This window comes from Phyllobates terribilis, unplaced genomic scaffold (assembly GCF_046119375.1).
Source record: "Phyllobates terribilis strain yellow unplaced genomic scaffold, ASM4611937v1 Scaffold_5__5_contigs__length_657084704, whole genome shotgun sequence".
Classification (NCBI taxonomy): Eukaryota; Metazoa; Chordata; class Amphibia; order Anura; family Dendrobatidae; genus Phyllobates; species Phyllobates terribilis.
Genome location: NW_027362765.1, coordinates 96,090,824 through 96,114,441, shown reverse-complemented (window position 1 = coordinate 96,114,441; position 23,618 = coordinate 96,090,824). Strand labels below are relative to the sequence as shown.

Here is a 23,618-nt window from a genome sequence, read left to right as displayed (position 1 = left end):
CTTGTTCTGCCCCCCATTGTGTTCAGTAGCCCAGCCCCCATTGTGTCCAGCAACCCGGCCCCAATATGTTCCTTGTTCTGCCCCCATTGTGTCCAGCAGCCCGGCCCCCATATGTTCCTTGTTCTGCCCCCCTTGATGTCCAGCAGTCGGGCCCCCATATGTCCCTTGTTCTGCCCCCCTTGGTGTCCAGCAGTCCGGCCCACATATGTTCCTTGTTCTGCCCCCACACTATGCCGCATCAACAGTAAGCAAAAAAAAAAAAAAAAAAATCCACTTTCCTTCCTGCGCTCCTGGCCCATGCAGAGTCCTCCACAGATCCGGCGTGCTCGTGTTAAAATGGCCGCCAACCTATCAGAGGCCAGCGGCTGACTTCAGTGCGCCTGATATCATACCCCAGCGGCGCCAGATGAACAACCAGTGTTCATCTGGACGTGCGCCTTGCACTTTTAAAGGGTCCGTGCCGCAGGCTTTTCTTTTTTTTCGCTCTCTTTTTTCTTCCCCCTCTCTCTCGTCCACAGCAAGGGCCCACCAGGGATTTCCCCGATACCCCGCCAGGCCAATCTGTTATCATTCACCATGTTCTCAGTGGGAAAAATAAGATAATCTTGTAGTTATGATACCTTTTAATGGCTAACAAAAATAAAATAAATAATGTTACAAAGCAAGCTTTCAAGACTTCTTAGGCCTCTTCCTCAGGCATGGTATGAGGCCTAAGAAAGCTTGCTTTGTAACATCATTTATTTTATTTTTGTTAGCCATTAAACGGTATCATAACTACAAGATTATCTTGTTCTTACCACTGGGTGCAATCTTTTTTCAAATGGCTAACACGATACCAAACCTTTTTTTTTTCTTTTAACATTCACCATGTGGGAAGTGGTAACAAAAAGTACCACAAAGGGATAGAAAGTATGTGTTTTTTTCAATTTCACGTCTCTAGGCTTAATAGTTCATATTCTGTACAGAAGACTTTTCAGCAGTTTCATCATCACAGAGAGGATTGCAATAAAAGACTAAACCACTATATACAGTAGATAACAGAGGATTCACGTTTTGCAATAGGTAATATCACAGCTCACTGCTTCCCCTCCTGTAAAATTACAGATAACATCTCTATATATAGTAGAGAACACAGGATTTACAATAGATGTCACAGCTCACCTCCACCTCCTGTACAATGACTGATAACACCTCTATATACAGTAGATAACACAGGATCCACCATTCACAATAGGTGATGTCCAGCTCACCTCCTCCTCCTGTACAATGACTGATAACACCTCTATATACAGTGGATAACACAGGATCAACCATTCACAACAGGAGATATCACGGCTCCCCTTCTCCCCAACTGATAAAACCTTTATATATAGTAGATAACACAGGATTCACCTTTTGCAATAAGATACATAACAGCTCACCTCCCCCATCCTTTATGATGACTGATAACAACTCAATATACAGTAGAGCACACAGGATCTACAATAGGTGAGGTCACAGCTCACCTCCTGTACAATGACTGATGACACCTCTATATACAGTAGATAAAACGGGATCCACCATTCACAACAGATGTAACAGCTCACTTCCTCTCCTTCCTGTACAATGACAGATAACATCTCTATATATAGTAGATAGCATTGGATCTATTTACAATAGATAAAGTTCACCTCCTTCCCCTGCTGTACAATGACTGATAACACCTCTATATACAGTAGACAACACAGGATCCACCATTCACAATAGGTGATGTCACAGCTCACCTCCTCCTACTGTACTATCACTGATAACACCTTTATACATAATAGAGCACACAGGATCTACAATAGATGATGTCACAGCTCACCTCTTTCCCCACCTGTACAATGTCTGATAACTCCTCTATATACAGTATACACAGGATTCACCATTTATAATATGTGATGTTACAGCTCTCCTCCTCCTGTACGACTGGTAACACCTCTATTTACAGTAGGTAACACTATATCCTCTATTCACAATTGGTGGTGTCACAGCTCACCTTCTCCTCCCCACACAATGACTTGTGCCCAGATCATGCAGAGAGAATGCTCAGATAACCGCTTTCATACAAATAGGATCTGAATCAGCTTATTTCTGCTGATGTCCATGTGTGTGAAAACTGGGAAGTGAAAGTCTAATATTAGGCCTAGTGGGAAGCTTCTATATACTTGAATAGATTCCGGCGTTTGTGCACCATTTACATCTGTCTGGTGCCAGAGATGAAAATAACCTATCGGGTAGGGTGCCTGGTATTGGACCCCAATGATTAAATACTGAAGACATATAATGGGATAAAATAAGCCAACAATAACTGTATAATTTACCTTTAGAACTATTTGACCATTAATTATTTAGATTACCTTTAAGTGCAATCAAACTAAAAAGAGCGCCAATTAAAAGCGCAGTCTAAACTTTCTTTTGGCCATACTTCGCCTGCAGCCATTGACCACAGCCTTCTGGGAGACATTATTTGGTCATCTATGCAGACAGTAATATATGCTGTTCCTAAAAAAGATCCCTTCTTTTAGCTATATTTTGTGACCAATGTCTAAGGAAATATACGATTACAGGTTTCAGTCTTATGTATTACAGTGGCGACCAAAAGTTTTGCTTTTTTTAAAAAAAAAAAAAAAGTGTGATTACTTCTGTCTGGTTGTTGTGGTGCCATTTTCCTGGTGAGGAATTGAAAGTGCATGAAGTTGTCATCGTGCAAGACCTTAATTTTAACCAAAATGCTTTTGCATATAGGTATGGTTGTTTAATTAAAGAAAACTGACTGCCATAAGTTTTGCATATACTATTTATTGATCACAACATACAGAGTAATTCTTTGCTTACAATGCCATAACTTAGTATTTTGTAGCATAACCTCTTGCAGTAATTAAAGCACCACACCGACGGGGCATTGAAGCCACTCGGGTATTCAAGACATCTTGAGGGATCTTGCTCCACTCCATTTGCAAATCTGCAAAACAATTCATCTTTATTGCTATGGGTACGGGCCCCAACTCTTCACCGTAACTCATCCCAAAGCTGCCAGTGTTGATTGGCTTGGCCATCGCAACAGGCAAACACTTTTTTCTTTGCTATCCAATTTTTGACTAAATTGTATGTTTGCTTAGGACCATTGTCTTGCTGGAATTTCCATCCCCAGCCTACTTTGGTTTTACCATGTGGCAGCATTACATTCTCCAGTATATCCTCGTACATGGTAGCATTCATATTTCCATCAATTCTATGCAGAGGGCCAATGGCAGATGCAGAAAAGCAGCCCTTGGGTACTGGACAGTGTAGTACTGGAAAATAGGGCATATGGTCTGTATATATTGAGGATATGATGTGCCAATTGTATTACCTAAGTGGCTGTTTTTCTGGCGCATGATAAAAAGGGCTATTTTGGGTAAATTATTTAGAGATAAGTTGTATGCTATGCACAATAATGGATTATATACCCTTATGAAATGGTGACTGATGGTAGATATATATACATGGTTGTAAAGCACATCAATATTGTGGTTAATATTCCTGCTATGTACCACACTGTCCTTTAAGGTTTTTAAGGGTTTTTATAGGGGCACTACTTTTTTAATGTATTACTGTTTGCTGTGATTAATAAAGAATTCTACTTTTCTAATGAATTGACTGTCATATATATATTCTTCTTACTAAATATGGGGGTACCTTCTTAGAGGCTGTCTCTCTAGGACTCAGCGGCTACCTTCCTCTGGCTAATTAACACCCTGGCCTTGGTGTATAAATACTTGCTGTCTGCTAGAGGGAGGTGCCGACGATACTCACATTACCCCTTGCGAAGGCTCGGAGCTAGTGCATTACTTCTTCCTCTCTGGAGCTATGAGGACCGGTGTTCATCTCTCGGAAGTCAACTTAAAGCTAAGCTATCTTCGCTTTTTTGTTCCCCCTTGTTATCTTTAGTTGTCAGTGGGGATCGACTAGCGCTCATCCCCTCCCTTCCCTAGCCAGGGCCAAACGCCAGGGAAAGACAGGGCGAGGTTCGCGTGCGACGATTTTTTTTACCATGTAACGCTAGTTGGATTTTTTTTCCTGTTTTTTACTACATTATATAGTAAAGTTATGGCCAAAAGTTTTGAGACACAAATTAGGCTTTTCAGAAAGTTCAGATCAGATGAATTGAAGTTGCAAAGTCATTCCTTGTTATAAAAATTAACAATTACAAAACCCACATTTCTGCTGAATTTCAGTCCTACCACAAAATGACCCGCTTATATAATTTCAGTAAAAAGAGGCTGGTGCTTGAAATCATTGTCTTCTTCTGTTATCCATGGTTAACTCCAAAGAAAAACACGTGCAGTCATCTTTGCATTGCATCAAAAGGGCTTTACAGGCAAGGACATTGCTGCTTATAATAGTTCCCCTAAATCAACCATTTATCGGAACATCAAGAACGTCAATGAAGAAGATTCAATTGCTGTGAAGAAAGCTTCAGGGCACCCAAGAAAGTCCAGAAAGCCAGAACCTTCTCCTAAAAAGGATTCAGCTACAGGATCAGTTCAACACTAGTGCAGAGATTGCTCAGGAATGGCAGCAGGCAGGAGTCAGTGCATGTGCATGCACAGCAAGGCGAAGGCTTTTGAAGGTGGCCTGGTGTCAAGAAGGGCAGCAAAGAAGCCACTTCTTTCAAATTAAAAAAAATAAAGAACAGACTGACATTCTGCAGGAAGCACAGGGATTGGGCTGCGGAGGACTGGGGTAAAGTTATTTTCTTTGATGAAACCACCTTCAAACTGTTTGGGACATCTGGAAGAATGATTGTCCGTAGGAAAAAAAACTGGAATGCTACCATGTGTCATGCAAAAAGTACTGTAATTGCAAGAAAAAGTGGATGGTGGAGCCTTCTTTCAAGCCAAAAGTTAAGCATTCTGACACCATTCATGTGGGGGCTTTTCATCCATGGAGGGGGCTCACTCACAATTTTGCCTAAGAACACTGCCATGAATAAAGAATGGGATCTAACCATGCTCCAAGAGCAACTTTTCCCAATGATCCAGGAGCAATTTGGTGATAAGGCTTTTTTCCAGTATGATGGAGACCATTTCACAAGGTGTGAAGAATATTCAAGATATAATCTCATGTCAATCATTGCGCCCTGTTTGGTTGGGGATTATAGAGGTCTACAATGTACAGCTGTAACCGGACACTTTTGCAGCTGAACAAGAATTGAGCGGGCTCAGGGACAGTGAGTGACAAAACCCCACTTTTTTCCTCCAAAATTTTAAAAACTATGGTGGTCGTGGGGGGAGCGGTGCACAAGAGGCAGTAGCAACCAGCACTGTCCACAGCTTACACTGTCCCCGCTGCTAAAGAAAATGAATATTTGGGCTTGGGGAGCACTGAATATTCATTCTCCTTAATGGCCGGCACACAGTGTGGCCACAGCGCAGCTCCACCTGCTGTCGGGCGATCGCGTGTGCCCGCTATTAAAGGGCATGAATATTCACCCTTCTCGACGCCTAAAAGTGGAGAGGGGTGAATATTCATGCTCTTTAATAGCGGGCACGCGCGATCGCCCGGCAGCAGCAGGAGCTGCGCTGCGGCTACACTGTGTGCCGGCTATTAAGGAGAATGAAGTCACTGCTCCCCACGCACACAGTCACGGCGTGGGTAGCAGTGACTATTCCCGCAGCTGATCTCAACTTGGTATGGCGCATGGCAGTGACGAAATGCGCGGCTCACATGGTAAGATCAGTGCTGGCAGCATAGCAGGACACAGGGAAGAAAGGAGAGTAGAAGTGTTTATTATTTTTTTTTTTATGTGCAGCGTGATGGGGATTAGGGTGCCATGAATACCAGGATGGGGATTGCTGTGCCATGCATACCAGGATAAGGATGAGGGGTGCCATGCATACCAGGATAGGGATGAGGGATGCCATGCATACCAGGATAGGGATGAGGGGGTGCCATGCATACCAGGATGGGAATGAGGGGTGCCATGCATACCAGGATGGGGATGAGGGTTGCCATGCATACCAGGATGGGGGATTGGGGTGCCATGCATGCCAGGATGGGGATGGGGGCCATGTATAATAGGAAGGGGTGGCATATATACCAGGATGGCGGATATTAACAGAATTGGGGGAAATTACCCTTATACCAGTGTCAGCAGCAGACCCCCTCCCCCTTGACAGTCCATAGTGACCACATTTTTTTACTTAATTTTTTTTCTATTTTCCTCCTCTAAAACCTAGGTGCGTCTTATGGTCCGGTGTGTCTTATAGTCCGAAAAATACGGTAGTTAAAAGAGAGCACAGAGTGTGGGTAACCTGACTCCCGCTCTGATTAACTGCCATTGAAATAACTGCCAGACACTTGACTACGAGAACACTTTGTGTAACGTGCACCCCTTATGATGGTTCTAAATTTATAGGGCAGACTATAGCATCAGGTGAGAGGGATTGTTGGAGTTGGTTTAGGAGCTGGTCAACACATCAGGGGATGAATAGCTGATCGAAGACAGACAGAACTAACACCATGCCTAGCTCCATCTATACAGTATAACACCTTTCACCATCAGGTAAAGTCTACAATGAGGGAAGGACAGCCATATATTGGTGAGTACTGAATAAAATGCAACTGATAACATAAAGCAGAGATACAGCAATCAGAGATGTTATACCATGAAATTGTTTCAGGATGATAAAGCAGCGGATGACATAGTTACAGCAATCAGAGATGTTATACCATGAAATTGTTTCAGGATGATAAAGCAGCAGATGACATAGTTACAGCAAGCAGAGATGTTATACCATGAAATTGTTTCAGGATGATAAAGCAGCAGATGACATAGTTACAGCAAGCAGAGATGTTATACCATGAAATTGTTTCAGGATGATAAAGCAGCAGATGACAGTTACAGTAAGCAGAGATGTTATACCATGAAATTGCAAGACATGAAAGAGAGTTTTTGGTGCAAATTGCATCAGAATTCAGGCACACTAAGATTAGTAAATCTGCCCATCTAAGTTCTTAGCAGCACAATTAATTATTATAATCTGTATTTACTGCATGTATGTATATACAGGGTGGTCCAAAAGTAGGTGGACAGAAAGTGTAATAAGGTTATGAAGGGGGAGATTTATCAAACACTAAATTGCAGCCTCCTGCCTGGATCATCCTCCAATAAACCATGAATTAGACGTGGACGATAAGCTTTCCACCCAATAGATTTCAGGATTCGCATGATAGAAGCTCGTGAAATTCCCAGTTCTTAAGAGGCTCTTCTGGTGGACTTTTTTAGACTCTGAACAAATGTTTCAGCAACAAGTTGTTTGTTATCTTCTGTACAGACTGTTTTGGTTCGACCAGTTTTTGGAGCATTAAGGATTGACCCAGTGGCATTGAATTTGTCATGAATGCGGTAAATGGTTTGTCTCTTTGGGGCTTGAGTACCAAATGTTTCAACCCAATTTGCTCTAACGGTTTCAGCATTTTGAGATTTCCAATACTCTGTTAAAATCCATTTTCTTTGATCTGTATTTAAATTATTTGCCATTATGTGTTATCTGAATTATCTGAAAAGAAAACAGATTTGGGGGAGATCTACCTGTGAAAACTAGATCTGTGAAACTGGCTCAGTTGCCCTTAGCAACCAATCAGATTCCACCTTTCATTTTCCAAAGAGTCTGTGAGGAATGAAAAGTGGAATCTGATTGGTTGCTAAGGGCAACTGAGCCAGTTTCACTTTACACCATGTTTGATAAATCTCCCCCTTCATAACCTTATTACACTTTCTGTCCACCTACTTTTGGACCACCCTATATATATATATATATATATATATATATATATATATATTTATATCTCTGACAGTACAGTACAATAATCAGCTCCCAGGGTGGTAAAATAGTCCATGATTTTTATTGTCCCTGAAAACAAAACAAGGACGTAGCAGATGCAGACACCTTTGGCGCCCATGAAACAAAATATTCTATTCTCAAAGTGTACACAGTCCTCAGGGCGCAATATTATATTCAGCTGTCAATGTTCTGTAATAACCAAGAAGAAAAGCAAAAAAAAACATGACATTGCTCTTTTTTTTTTTTAGCTCCTGAATATAATGACAGATATTAACCCTTTTCTGCTCTGAGAAGTGGGTCAGATAAGGCCCAAATACCTACGGTATTTTACATATGGGCCTTTGTGCAGAAAATGTAATCTCTTGGTCTGGAGTGGAGATAATAGGAACGTCTGATCTCCTTCATTTTAGTGTTGTTCGCCTTCTTCATAATAAGAAAAGGTGGTGATGTGATCACTGAGGAGTTCTTACATAAATCAGATGAATTGAGTGAGAGCCACCGACGCACAATCTGGCATAAAAAACTATGGAAAAAATGCATACTGATGGCACAATATTTTTCATGTGGGCCGGTAACAGTAGATAGAAAAGAAACCCCAAAAAACCCAATGGCGGAATTGTGATTTTAACCATTTTACCCCATTAATAATTTATTTCCCATTTTCCAGTGCATTATATGGTAAAGTGAAATGTGACAATAAAAACTACAACTTGTCCCACAAAAAACAAGCCCTCATACATCTATGTTGACGGAAACATAAAAAGATTTTGGGTACTCACCGTAAAATCTCTTTCTCAGAGCCTTCATTGGGGGACACAGGAAACCACAGGTGTATGCTGCTGCCACAAAGAGGCTGACACTAGGTAGAAAAAAAGGCAAAGTCCTTCCCCCAGCAGGCTACACCCACCAACCGGCAGAGAGCTAACCAGTTAGTGAAAAAGCAGTAGGAAAGGAGATTACCCTAAATTGAACCAAGAATGGCACAAACAAGGGCGTTTGTTGTGTTCCCCAATGAAGGCTCCGAGAAAGAGATTTTACAGTGAGTATCCAAAATCTTCTTTTCTTTATCGCTTCAGTGACGTGACCTGATTGGTCTCGCACCATCGAAAATGGCCTTCCAATTCAGACGGTATATGTGGGACGAAGACTGTTACCTTGCTTTTATCATGGTTTGAATAACCTGATCGGAGAAACCAGCGGCCGACAAGGCTGCGGCTTCAGCAACCATGCCGTTAATTGAGAATTCTGTTGGAAGAGGGGTCCCTGGAAAGCATGTACAATCTGGGAGTCTCCAGGGCATGTTACCAGGCTCTCCTGGTCAGTCCGTAAGAATGACCCCAGAAATGTATTCTGCAGCGAGAGGCCTGACATTGTGTTCAGCCTAAACCAGGATGCTGGATACCTCTGACAAGGCTGCCCTACTCAGTTTTCTGCCCTTGTGATTGCTGAAAGCCACGGCTGTGACGTGGTTCCATTGGATGTAGATGGGGTGGCCCTCAGAAAATGGCACTGATCTTCAGAAGGTTGATAGAAAGAGAGTATTCCTGGTCTTTCCAGCGGCCCTGGGCTGTGAGCTCCTGGAAGTAAGCTCCCCAACCCAAGAGGCTATACCTGTGGACATTACCTACCACCGATCGGCAGAAAGGATGTCACGTTACGGATGAGGGGTGGAACTCCAGCCGGTCAGGAGATGCTTTACCCAAGGGGGGAGGACTATGGGCCAATCCAGAAATGTGACTGTCCTTTCCAATTGTGAAGGGAGGGTCACTTGAAGAGAACGAGTGTGGAACAGAGTGAATGGAGAAGCTTTCAATGTCGCCACCATTGAAAGGAAAGGAAAAACGTGTATACTTTACATGTATCCAGCGCTAAGCCACCCCACAACATATTATCCTGCTGTTGTTGGAGCTGCCGAGAGCTGTAAGAGAGAAAAACATAGCTACTGACTCAGAGGCAATTCACTCTGCTAAGTCCGACAACTTCATTGTAGGAACCCCAGAGGGAAACCTGGCGCAAAAACCTTGGCAGACAAAGACAGTCCTGCCAACCCAATAGCATTGAAACTGGGCACGAGGGCTGATCCTGCAAGTGCAGAGTTAACTGGCGGTTCCGCACACTGGTCATGGATTGACCGGATGTGGCCACATTGAGCCTGAGAGCCATGGTCGTGGATAGAATACCAGAACACAACGAGGACAACTGAAAAAGGATACAAGATCTTTCAGGATGAGAGGGATCTGCTTCCATGACGATCAGTGACATGTTCACTGACTCATACCCTGTCTGTAGTACCATGTCTGTAGCTTGTTGAAGACTTGAGGTAGTCAGTTTCTGCGGGAAACGAAAAGGTGGGTGCCAACAAAAACAAACATGGAGGATGAAGTGAAAAAAATTGTTCAAGCCACTTTAACCGCTGTCACCAATGTTGGTTCATGGAAGTTGGCGGGTCTGATCACTGTGGATAGTGGACATAGTACCAGGTGGTTGTTGGAATAGGTAAACTCTTCATAGCGGCACGCATAGAAGCTGATGGGTCTGGCTCACTGTAGATAGTGGACAGAGTACCAGGCGGTTGATGACATAGGTAACCTCTCCATAGCTGCAGTCATAGAAGCTAGTGGGTCTGACTCACTGAGGACAGTGGGCAGAGTAGAAGGCAGTTGTCGGCATAAACGCTCCATAGCTGCGGTAGGTGTCGGGTCAGACACAGGTAGGGCTGAGTAGCGACCCTCACTGAAGGGGGCGTACTGTAGTGTCTGCCCGCTGGATGCTCTAGAGCCAGGGGCAGGGGAGCCGGGAGTGTAGGAGTGAGGCCATATAGAAAAAAACCCAAAGGATATGTTATGTATGAGGCATAATATCTGTATTCCCTGTGGAGCCCCATAGTGGTGAGGGGCGCAACTGGGGTTCCGGGATTGACGGTTCTCATAAAAAACAAGCAGGCAACCTACTAACTCTTTGTATGACACATTGCTTCGGACATACTATCGCCAGTAGGAACGCCGTCTGAATATGACAGCGGTGGCAGTACTGCTGAGGCCAGGTTACAGCACATCTCTAGTGGAGCTGTAGCCTTCTCCATAGGGACAGTGTGTGTGCGGCTCCCGTATATATTATAAATAGAAGCAACCTGCCAGGAAACGGGGAACAACAATCTCAGGCCAGATGGCACTAGCGTCAACGAGAGGGCGGGTGCCACAGAATAGCGCGACAGTGTGCTTTTTGACAAGATGGAGGAGCCCAGGGGAACCAGGAGTGGTGGGCGCAGCCCTGGCGTGGGAAGAAAGCCCGCGCATGCCAGATAGCTGTAAATCTGGAGGAGCGTGGCCAAGATAGGCGCAAGGCAGCAATAAAAGACGGGGACTAAATTTGAGCCCAGGCCCTGAGAAACACCGGAGGAGTGTGAGGGGTGATGTGGGAACCGAAAAAAAGATCGAACAACGAGAGCGGGACACCCGAGAGGAAGAATCTCATGGGATGTTGAGTATCGTGTTTTTTGTTTTTTTAAGGGGAAAAAATTGGCAGGGTGAACAAGCCCCAGGAAGAGGAAGGGAATGGAGCACTATGCCGGAGGAAGTCCCTAAATGAGAGGCCTGGGGGCCCCGAGATGCTCTTGATGTGTTAGGGGGGTAGGGTCCTGCCGCGTAAACACGAGAGGATACGATGTGGCTCTTTCCACACTGTTCTCTCGGTCTCTAGGTGGGAAATCAGGGTGAGCTGTTACAACTTGTGACTCAGGCAACAGGGTGTATCTGAAAGAAAAAGGGAAATTATTAGTAAAACACAACAAGATGGTAGAGATGAGTCTGAATGCAGACTAATGTCTGTCTACTTTGGACACTGAGCAAAAACTGGTTAGCTCTCTGTCGGTTGGTGGGTGTGGTCGGCTGGGAAGGCGTTACCTTTTTTTCTGCCTAGTGTCAGCCTTCTAGTGGCAGCAGCAAACACCCATGGTTTCCTGTCCCCCCCAATGAAGCGATAGAGAAAAAGTTATGGGAAAAAAAGGAGGAAAAAATAAAAAATTGTCCAAGGTGGGAAGGGGTTAACAGGATATTTTGTGAATTTTCTTTGGTTAGTGCTCCATTAAGATGGCATTATTTTAGAAAACCTACCATAACACATTGGCCTATGGAGGCACCATATGGAAGCACATGGGGTGCCTACAGGTTAATAATCTACGGTATGTGCACTATGCCTAAGGTCATCATTGGGCACAGTATCAGACAGACAAAAAAAAAGGAGGTTAACAAAAAGTTGTCAAGTAAAAGCAAATGTTCATATTTTACCATAAAAACAATTAAAAACAAAAAGGCACACATTTTATATATTTAGAACAGTCACAACCTGTCTAATAGATGTAAAAATATATTTTATTGTGTTCAGGTACCCCCCCAAAAAATATCATTGTTTTTGTATTATTTCCCTCAGATTCGGTGCCGCAGAAATGCCAGAAACTGCTACCACAACCGATTCCCTGCTTTCCTATGGGAGCAGTTTTTGAACTCATTGTGATACTGGACATCTCCTTTGTGCCAGGCAGAGCAATGTTGAATGCAATATCCTTCTCTCTGGCTATGGCTGCTAGAAAAATACTTTTTGTGCATCATCGCGTCCAGCTACCGTATTTTTAGGACTATAAGACGCACCCCAAATTTTGGGGTGGAAAATAGAAAAAAAAATATTTTTTATAAGATGGCGGTCCATCTTATAGTCTGAATAGGTACGGTATCTTACTTGGGGGGTGGTGGAGCAAGGGTCACAGGAGGCAGAGTCCTTCAGGAAGCCGGCGGCTGCAGCAGAAGAGGTGGGATGCTGTGGAGCCTGTGTTGGGCAGGGGCCTGTGCCTGGCTGGGGCCCTTAGCCTGGCCGGTTCCTGTGCTGGGGCCTGTGGCTGAGGCCAAGGCTTCTGGCTGAGGCTGGGTCATAGTTTTGATGCCTTCAGTGTGAATGTACAATTTTCATAGTCAAGAAAATACAGAAAAATCTTTAAATGAGAAGGTGTGTCCAAACTTTTGGTCTGTACTGTACATACTGTTGCTGGTGGTGGGTGTGGGGGGAGCGGCAGAGGAGCGGGGAACAGGAGGCAGGAGCCGCCTGCTGCAGCCTACACTGTGCTTACTACTAAAGAAAATTAATATTCACTGCTCCACGCCCATGGGAGTGGTGAGGGGTGAATATTCAAGCTCCTTAATAGCGGGCACACGCGATCACCCAGCCGCAGCAGGAGCCGCGCTGCGGCTACACTGTGTGCCGGATATTAAGGAGAATGAATGGTCACTGCTCCCCACGCACATAGTCCCGGCGTGGGGAGCAGTGATTATTTCGGCAGCTCATCTCACCTTGTGAGGGCGCATGGCAGTGACGCCATGCGCGGCTCACACAGTGAGATGAGTGCTGGCAGCAGAGCAGGACGCAGCGCTGGAGCAGGGGGGAAGAAAGGTGAGTAGAAGTGTTTATTTTGATTTGTGTGTAGCGTGATGAGGATGAGGGGGGCCATGCATACCAGGAAGAGAGGTACCTTGCATACCAGGATAAGGATGAGGAGTACCTTGCATAACAGGATAGGGATGGGGGTGCCATGCATACCAGGATAAGGATGAGGGGGGCCTTACATACCAGGATAGGGTTGAGGGGTGCCATGCATACCAGGATAAGGATGAGGGGTGCCATGCTTACCAGGATGGAGGGGTGCCATGCATACCAGGATGGGGATGAGGGGTGCCATGCATACCAGGATAAGGATGAGGGGTGCCCTGCATACCAGGATGGAGATCAGGGGTGCCCTGCATACCAGGATGGAGATCAGGGGTGCCATGCATTCCAGGATAAGGATGAGGGGTGCCATGCATACCATGATTGGGATGAGGGGTGCCATGCATACCAGGATGAGGATGAGGGGTGCCATGCATACCAGGATGGAGGGGTGCCATGCATACCAGGATGGGGGATTGGGGTGCCATGCATACCGGGATGGGGGATTGGGGTGCCATGCATACCGGGATGGGGGATTGGGGTGCCATGCATACCGGGATGGGGGATTGGGGTGCCATGCATACCGGGATGGGGGATGAGGGGTGCCATGCATACCAGGATGGGGGATGAGGGCCACGTATAATAGGAAGGTTGGGGGGCATATATACCAGGATGGGTGATATTAACAAAATTGGGGAACCTTACCCCTATAATAGTGTCAGCAGCAGACCCCCTCATCCTTAACAGTGCATCATGACCACATTTTTTACTTTTATTTCTATTTTCCTTCTCTAAAACCTAGGTGCGTCTTATGGTCCGGTGCATTTTATAGTCCGAAAGATACGGTATATGGTAAAATGATTGTCATTCAAAACTATAACCCACGAAAAAAAAAAAAGTTATAGCTCTTGAAAGAAGGGGAGGAAAAATCTTGAAGAGCAAAAACAGAAAATTGCAATGTCGTGTAGGGTTAAAATGCTACTTGATGGCTTGTTACCAGTAAAATTAATGACATTTCTGAAATCTCGTGCACATGCTTTTTTTTTTCTAGCAGCTTTGAAGCAGTTTCAGATCTGCAGCATGTCAATTCTTTTAGTGTTTTTGCAACATTTTTCACCCATTTCAATGAATGGAGAGAAAAAAACACATAAAAAACACAAGCAAAAACTAGCGTATTTTACGTATTATTTTTCCTACTAAGAGACACATTTTTGGTGCCGAAATGTCTGCTGCAAATACTTAACGTGTGTGCATACTCTAACATGTAAGAAAAAATGGCATAAACAAAAGTTAAGAAATAAAAATAACCTTGTTAAATGCTTTAAAGAAATTTAAAAAAATGTAGAAAATACAGGAAAATATCATAAAAAGTAAACAGTATCCTCGCATAACTTCCATTAGCAAAGGTGATGCAAAGCTGCTCTCTGTTCTCAAATGTGGCCGGGATAAAACCCATCCACAGCATGTCTAGGTATGAAAGCTCCCGGCCTCCTTCGCGCTATGTATATGCTCAAAATGACCTTATTTTTTTACATCTGAAGAGAACACAAAGAGCTTTTCACTGGACTTGAGCTCCGATCGGGTTTTCAGAAGCGATACAGCACGCTTCAATAATTGATAAGCTGTCAGCGCTTTTGGGAAACTGCCTGCGAGCTACCAGTCCATTAGCTTAAATCCATACCTCCAGACACCCAGCACAGAACAAAAGGGGAATGTGAGTTCTGCATTAACCCTGTCACCCCAGAATCATGATGCACAGAGAGGATTGTTTTTCTATCCATCTAACACATTGTACCTATACATAGGAAGTGCTCCATGCCTCACAACGCCTGTTGCACGGATCTGTACAGTCAAAGTCCACGAATAAAAACCGTGTAAAAGTAGATGAGGAGGGTTAACGGCAGACGCTCATGTACAAGTACATTGCTGGCACTTTGAGCAGCTAAAGTTATTTCTCTGCTGCTGAATTTTACAATATAGGGCAGAATGGGGTCCCAACAAGACTTGAGGAGAGACACAATTTATAATACATGGTACAGAAACAGCGCCGCGAGTCATACCCGTAATAGCAACAATGACAATTGCTGTCTCAGTTCCCAAGGAAGAAGGAAAAAAAATTATAAAAAAAATAAAAATATAGCTGACGACTACTACAGCAAAACCACTATATAATTCATTACGAAGGGTTGAGGGGTATGTCATGAGGCAGGTGCTCCTTACTTACAGTTAACAAGGGTAGTAATATGGTGAGGGCTTAGGCTGCATTTTGGCTAAAAGTTGCATACTTTTACTTGCATAGACTCCTCGGGGTCAAGCTCATCTTAACAGTAGACCTTCTTTTGTAATGTCTGACATATTGATTTCTTCTTATCCGCCATATGATTTTTCTAATGAAGACTACGATTACTATCATGCCTCTGGCTTTTGCAGCAGGGCAGAATTTCACCACACTGCACTTGCTCGGCGTCCCGTCAGAGTATGGGCACATGACGTCTTTTCAGATTTGCTGTGCATATGGTCAATCTCTTGAGTTCTTTTAATAGCTTCACATTTGTTAAGACTTAGACATGACTTGACCATTCTTCAGCGGCTTCTGCTTGGAAGCCGTCCACTACTTTATATAAAAAAGTAATAAAAAATGCAGCCGTTGAAAACTACAAAAAAGTGACCGAAAAGATGCCTAAAAAAGACTCTTCAAGAGAAAAGATGCCGGCGTGTCCTGACGCAGCTTCCTCTTGAGAAACTCGTTTGGCATCTAAAAGACATAGTGTGTACAAATAGTGGCAAATCTGTGACACAGAACTGTAGTCCCTCGTTTCACACTATAGCAAACCGGCGTATTCTATGTGAGGTATATTCACACTGTATAGACTTTGTGTATACTGTATGATTCAGCAAGTCTATGCTGCATTTTGCTTGTGATAGGCTTCTCCCTGTCAGCTCTTAACAGCAGGAGGCAGGGGAGACATGCTGAAGCTGCATTAATAGGAATAACTGAATCCTAAAGAAAGGCATTGTGAGTAAGGCTTTTTTCACACATCAGTATTTTTGATCAGTATTTCAATGCCAAAACCTGGAGTGTCTCCAAAACACAGAGCAGGTATCAATCTTTCAATTATAGTTTTTCTTTGTATGTTTGACTCCTGATTTTGGCAACATACTGACCAAATACTGACACGTGAATATGACCTTAGTGAATTTTTATATCTCAACAGCTAATGATTGTATGGATACACCTACTAGATCACTGCTATTAGATCCCATTTGGAACGGTCATTCGTGGTTGATAAGGGACTGTTGATAGCTTACATGCAAGCTGATTGGCGATCATTTAATGGCCTATGTAAGACGGCCGACCGCACATCCATGTGCATACACGACCGCTAATACAATTGTTCGGTGGCCATAGGATGTAATTTCATCGGAAGCACATCTGTTTACACAGGACGATGTGCTGCCGAGAATCATGATTTTTAAACCTGCTTAAAAATCATGTCACCCGACAAATAGCGTTTTGCTCGTTCATCAATAATTTGCGACTTAAACAATCGGCAAATGAGTGTTAGGCCACGGCCCCACTATCAGTATTTGGTCAGTATTTTTTTCTCAGGAGTGGGAGCCAAAACCAGGTGAGGAACAATCAAAGAAAAGGTATAATAGAAACAAGTGCCCCAATTCTGCATTTATCACCCACTCCTGAGAAAAAATACTGACCAAATACTGATAGTGGGGCTGTGGCCTTAGGTTGATGATCAGACTGGGGAATACATGAAAGGTTAAAATTATATGTATGCAACTAAGCAGGGATACAAATATATAACACCGTTATAATGCTTACACACTGGAAGTATTCTATGTGCAAAAAAAAAAAAATTGTTGGAGTGCTACTTTAACACAAGCCTGTGGTTGAGTGTCTGACATGCTAGGAGTTGTAGTTTCGCCCCAGCTGTCGACTCAGGTTGGAGACCATTGTACTAGAAAACCTTGTCCACATCTTGCATTTGGTATTGAACCTCAATTCATTAGTATACTGCAGATGCTCTCATACAACCCTTCAAAGTGTTACTTCTGAAAAGTTTCCCCACATCCATACATGTTTAATATCCTGAGGAGAACCTGACTCTCATAGGAAGTCTACAAACTTCCATAATTTTGATGAATACACTATCTGCAATAAAAACCATTAAATCGCTGCTCTCTCTGCCACTTCTAAGGCTTTTATTAGAATTATCCGCAGTGTTAACTACATCGCTGAGTGCAAGGAAAATTGTTCTTTGCTCCAAAGGAAACAAACTAATTTCCAGGCTCAATCAGAACAATTATGCCATTTACCAAATTCAGCTAAAGACACCACTTAGTGTGAAAGGATGCATCCGATCTAATCATGAATCCAATTCACCAATCTGCCATCATTCCTCACTGCTATGTGATGCCAAAAGTGACCTATACTGCTCAGGCTAACTGCAGATCGTTTTATCAATCATGTGCAAAAAACACCCTGATGGGTGTAAAGGGCAATGGAATCACAGATCAAAAAGGTTGTTTAAAATTATTGTATAAGAACAGAAACAGCTCCACTCTTGTCAATAGGCCGTTTCTAGTACTGCAACTCAAACCTGTTCAACTGGAATAGTGCAAAACGAGACAAAGCTATGTTACAGTGTTGTAGTAGCATGGGCCAGGAACGGCACTGTGCAGGAAAAAACAAGAACCCTCGGTCCCTTCATTACTAGAAGGGTCACAAATTTTGGACTGCAACTTTTCTCGTTAATAGCACAGGGGAATATAGCATCATGGATATAGGCCCTGCCGCTAGGAAGTTTCACAATGGGTACAAAGTGTTAGTTCCAGCCGGTGAGCTATACCCTCTCCTTAGGGCCCCGTCACACTAAGCGACGCTACAGCGATCCCGACAACGATACGACCTGTCAGGGATCGTTGCTGCGTCGCTATGTGGTCCCTGCTGAGATGTCAAACAATCAGATCTTCCCAACGACGCAGCAACGATGCGGCGACCCGTAATGATCTGTATAACGATGCACGCCTATGTGTTTCTGTGTCTGAGTTGTCAACAAGGTCGTTGGTAAGATGTCAAACACACCGATGCATGCTACCCAGCGGGACCTCAACGATCAAAAAATGGTCCAGGCCATTCTGACACGACCAGCGATCTCACAGCAGGGGCCTGGTCGCTGCTAAGAGTCAAACGTAGCGAGATCGCTACTGAGGTCGCTGTTGCATCACAAAACTTGTGACTCAGCAGCGATCTCGCTTAGTGTGATGGGGCCTTTAGACACGGAGTTAATCAATTTTAGCCTTAGGAGGCAGACATCACTTTAAGGGTGCAGTCAGACTGCCGTATTACTTGAGCGAGGATGGAATCGCAATCTTTGGACTGGCCATTGAGCATGACAGCGTATATTTCTATGCAGCTGTCACGCTCAGGTCAGGATAGCTGACGGCCAGTCCAAAGATTGTGATGCAATGTGATCCTAGCAGTGAGATAAGCTATGTTCACTCTTTGTGTTTTTGCTGCATATTTTTTTCTGCAGCAAAACCTGATCTCTTGTCAGGTTTGTTCAGGATTTTTCTTGCCATTTTGCTTGTTTTTTTGGTGCGTTTTTTTCACTGTCCTTTTGTCTCTTTACATGTACATAAAGTTCAGTGAAAAAAAAATTTCAATCTGGTTTTGGCACAAAAAAAAGCTGGAAAAACGCTAAAAAAAACCCCTGCCACCTGTGTTTTTGGTGCGTTTTTTTCAGTGTTTTTTTTCACCACCCATTACTTCCAATGGGTGAAAAACCGCTGAAAGACGTGACATGCTCTATTTTGCAAAAAAAACATGCAAAGCACAAAATTCTGAACAAAAAAAAAACAAGATGTGTGCATGAGATTTCTGGAATCTCATAGACTTTGCTTCTACTGTAAAACGCAGCTGCAAATTTGCATAAAAAAAAACGCATCAAAAATGCAATGTGTGAACATAGCCTAATATGGCAGTCTGACTGCAGCCTATGGCTACATTTCAACCATGAGCTTTTGTTGCGTTTTTTTGCCATGTCTTACAGTTCCAGCAAAGTGGATGGATTTATAGAAATCTCATGCCCATTGTGCTTCTTTTAAACGCAGCGTAAACTCACCCATTTCAAATCCGCAGCATGTCAATTTCTCTTGCGGATACGCTGAGTTTTCTGTGCGGAATTTCCCCATACTTTCATTAGGTGCGAAAAAAAAACTACAGGTAAAAAAAGGCACATGCGTTGTAAATGAGTTTCTTAGGTGGACACACAACAAAAATGCATGTAATCCACACCTTAATATGTCAATAAAGCTTTGCCAAAGCTAAATACCAGGAAGTATCAAGCTGTATTTAAAGCATGACAGAAAAAAAAGAGAGCCAAAATACGCAGCATCAAAAATGCAATAAAAATGTATGTTTAAAAAAAGCACACAAAAACGCAAGTAACCTAATTTAAATAATGGGTGCAGAAAATCTGCAAAATCAAAAAAAAAAGCTCATTGTGGGAATGTAGCCTTAGGCTAAGTTCACACGTTGCATTTTTATGCAAATTTAGGCAAATTAAAAGCTGCATTTTACAGTACCGGCAAAAGCTATGACATTTCCGAAATCTCAGACACACACATTGGGTTTTTTCCTGACTAAATTGGAAAACTGCTGCATTTTTGAAAACTACAGCTTGTCACTTCTTTCAGTGTTTTTTCATAGAAAGCACGGAGTAAGTGCAAAAAACGCAGGTATCAGGTTTGGCTGAATTTTTAGTGGAAAAAAAAGCTGGCACAACAGTATGTGAAACTGTGAAACCATTTATCTTTGTGATTATCCCAAGTTTAAACCATAATGTCTTGGTTTCCTCACATGAGATGACAGTTAGGATTAGTACAGTTTAATTAAATTAGTGATGTGTGTAAAGTAAACAGTGGCCAACCAAGGCGTGAAATTAAACAATACCTGATCAACTCAAGTGCTGACCAAAGTGTGAAAGTAAACAGTGTCCTACAAACTCAACATTCTGCCAATGTCTTAGGTAAACTATTACTGACCAATTCCCCTCCCCCCGCTGTTACCTTTGTAATTGTGTATTTTTTCATGAACTCATATGAACTTTTTTGTTCAGAATAGTCACTATTTTTCCAGACATAAAAATCTTTTTCCACTAAATAATTTGATCAAATTGCCCCTTTTTCTAAAAATGGTTTTATGGTTTCACATATGTCTTGCATTGGTGACCTGTGTTCATGCTTCTGGGGTGGAAGCAAAGCTGAACTTTGGGATCCTGAAAAATGCAGAAAAACCTGCTTTTTGTAAGCAGCTTTTTTCTACTGTTGAGAGAAAGTTTTGCCTGCAGAAAAAAAACGCAGCATATACGCAATGTGTGAACATAGCCTAATAGTTATGATGCACTTTTTTAAATTTTTTCAATTGTTCAAATATTTTTATTGAATTTTAATAGTATAAGACAACAATACAACAAATCAACCCCAACAGCCCATCTCAAACCCCCAATGAGACATAAGGTTTCACCACATCTGAGAAAACAATCTTATAAACAAGAAAATGACTACACACATAAGGGCTTGGGAGATCACTGCTGTCATATTGTTCTTACATCATTCCATTGAGCCAGAGATAGTAAGATATTCTTTTTCAATATTAAAAAGGAGGATCTTAACTAAAAAGCATACGATCTCTAACAAGATGAAAAGTGGCAAGTCCTGACCAATCGAGCCCACAAAGCCTCATATTTTCCTACTGTATGTCCTTTACGATGAATACAGTTTGCCATTGAAATAAGCCAATTGACCTTGTTAACAAATTCTGGTTTGGTAGGTGGAAGCTCCCGTATCCAATGTAGTGCGATAAGCCTTCAGGCCACATATAAAATATGCGCTACTGCTGTTTTGTTTTATGTGGTTCAGAAGTAAGAAGGTCTTCAACATATCCCAAAACACATACAAAGATCAACATTCACACAATAGATGCTATTTATCCGTAACCACCACCACCCAAAAGCTTTCCAGGGAGGGACAAGACCACATCATGTGGAGCAAATCTGCACTATGTAAAAACATAGGTGTCTTACAGTGGCATGTAAAAGTTTGGGCACCCCTCATGAAAATTATATTATTAAAGAGAATGCCAAGAGTGTGCAAAGCAGTCATCAAAGCAAAAAGGTGGCTACTTTGAAGAATCTAGAATATAAGACATATTATCAGTTGTTTCACACTTTTTTGTTAAGTATATAATTCCACATGTGTTAATTCATAGTTTTGATGCCTTCAGTGTGAATGTACAATTTTCATAGTCATGAAAATACAGAAAAATATTTAAATGAGGTGTGTCCAAACTTTTGGTCTGTACTATATATATATTTATATATATATTTTTTTCATCTTTTTCATTTTAAAAATTACAAAAAGAAAAATGGGCCGCTGCAAAAGTTTGGGCACCCTGAATGGTTAGTACCTAGTAGCACCCCCTTTTGAAAGTATCACAGATTGTAAACGTTTTTTTGTAGTCAGCCAAGAAGGATTTTCATCCATTCTTCCTTGGAAAATTCTTCCGGTTCTGTGAGATTCCTGGGTCGTCTTGCATGCACTGCTATTTTGAGGTCTAGCCACAGATTTTCAATGATGATCGGATCAGGGGACTGTGAGGGCCATTGTAAAACCTTCAGCTTGCGCCTTTTGAGGTAGTCCATTGTGGCTTTTGATGTGTGTTTAGGATTATTATCCATTTGTAGAAGCCGTCTTCTTCTCAACTTCAGCTTTTTTTACAGATGGTGTTATGTTTGAATCAAGAATTTGTTGAAATTTCATTGAATTCATTCTTCCCTCTACCCGTGAAATGTTCCCCGTACCATTGGTTGCAACACATCCCCAAAGTGTGATTGATCCACCCCAATGCTTAATGGCTGGCCAGATGTTCTTTTCCTGAAATTCTGTGCCCTTTTTTTCTCCACACATACCTTTGATCATTGTGGCCAAAGAGTTATATTTTAACCTCATTGGTCCACGGGACTTGTTTCCAAACTGCATCAGGCTTGTTTAGATGTTCTTTTGCATACTTCTGACGCTGAATTTTATAGTGAGGATGCAGGAGAGGTTTTCTTCTGATGACTCTTCCATGAAAGTCATATTTGTTCAGGTGTCTCTGAACAGTAGAACAATGTACCACAACTCCAGAATCTGCTTAATCTTTCTGAAGGTCTTTTGCAGTCAAGCGGGGTTTCTGATTTGCCTCTCTAGCAATCCTACGAGCAGTTCTCACTGAAATTTTGCTTGGTCTCCCAGACCTTATCTTGACCTCCACGGTTCCTGTTAACTGCCATTTCTTAATTACATTTCGAACTGAGGAAAGGAAAACTTGAAAACGCTTTGCTATCTTCTTATAGCCTTCTCCTGCTTTTTGGGCCTCCACCATTTTCATTTTCAGAGTGCTAGGCAGCTGCTTAGAAGAGCCCATGGCTGCTGTTTTTTGGCACAAAGTTAGAGGAGGCTGGCTTTTTATAAAGCTGGGAAATTTGCAACATCTGGCCTTTCCTAAAGACGATAGTGTACAAGCTATAACCCTAACAGGCTAATTAAGGTCTGGAACATTGGTCAAAGTTATCTGGGCACACAAATCTCCAAGGGTGCCCAAACTTGTGCATTGGACCATTTTCCTTTATGTAATTTTTAAAAAGTAAAAAATGACAATATATTTTTTTTGCCTAAAATACAAAGGAAATGTGTCATCTTTAACTTCAGGCCTTTGAGATCATTTCATCTTCAACTTTGTGGGGTTCTGTCAGGTATATCTCACCAATTTTCTTCCTCCATAGGGTCCGAATCTCCCTCCCACTTCTCTTTCATATATATTGGGTATTGCTCCAATATTCTACTCTCAAGATGTTGATGTAAGGAAGAAATACGTCCTGCTGTCCTTTCCACAGAACCTAACATATGGAATATTACATCCTTTGAGATTATTAGGTGATTTAACATATTTTTCGCCACCTCGGTCAGTGCGTGACTCAACTGCAAAGACTTATAGAATTGATTTGAACTTTTTTTTCCCATTTTTGCCTTTTGTTTTTTTTCTCAGGAGGTATGGATGTTCCCCCAACTTCACTTTTTCAAGTCGCCCTAGTGTGCCACAAAGCAGGTGCCATCATCAGTCACCCACTGCTGCAGCAGAGTGCCAGGATTCCTCTGATTGAGCGCCCACCTATTTGGTGACCTTGTACAAAGACGTCAAACAGGTGAGTATGGTACTTATCTCCCCCTTCCTTG

At 42.6% G+C, this 23,618-nt stretch overlaps 1 long non-coding RNA gene across 2 annotated transcripts in view; it reads left to right on the top strand.

Annotated features, from left to right (window-relative positions):
• Positions 1–23,618, top strand: part of LOC141272181 (uncharacterized) — a 57,897-nt gene that overhangs the window by 33,167 nt on the left and 1,112 nt on the right. The window contains exons 2-3 of one of the 2 annotated variants that reach the window (XR_012321986.1): positions 23,168–23,318; positions 23,431–23,587. This is a non-coding gene — a long non-coding RNA (uncharacterized lncRNA). The remainder of the gene's footprint in view (positions 1–23,167; positions 23,319–23,430; positions 23,588–23,618) is intronic. The other variant, XR_012321987.1, reaches the window with a different exon arrangement.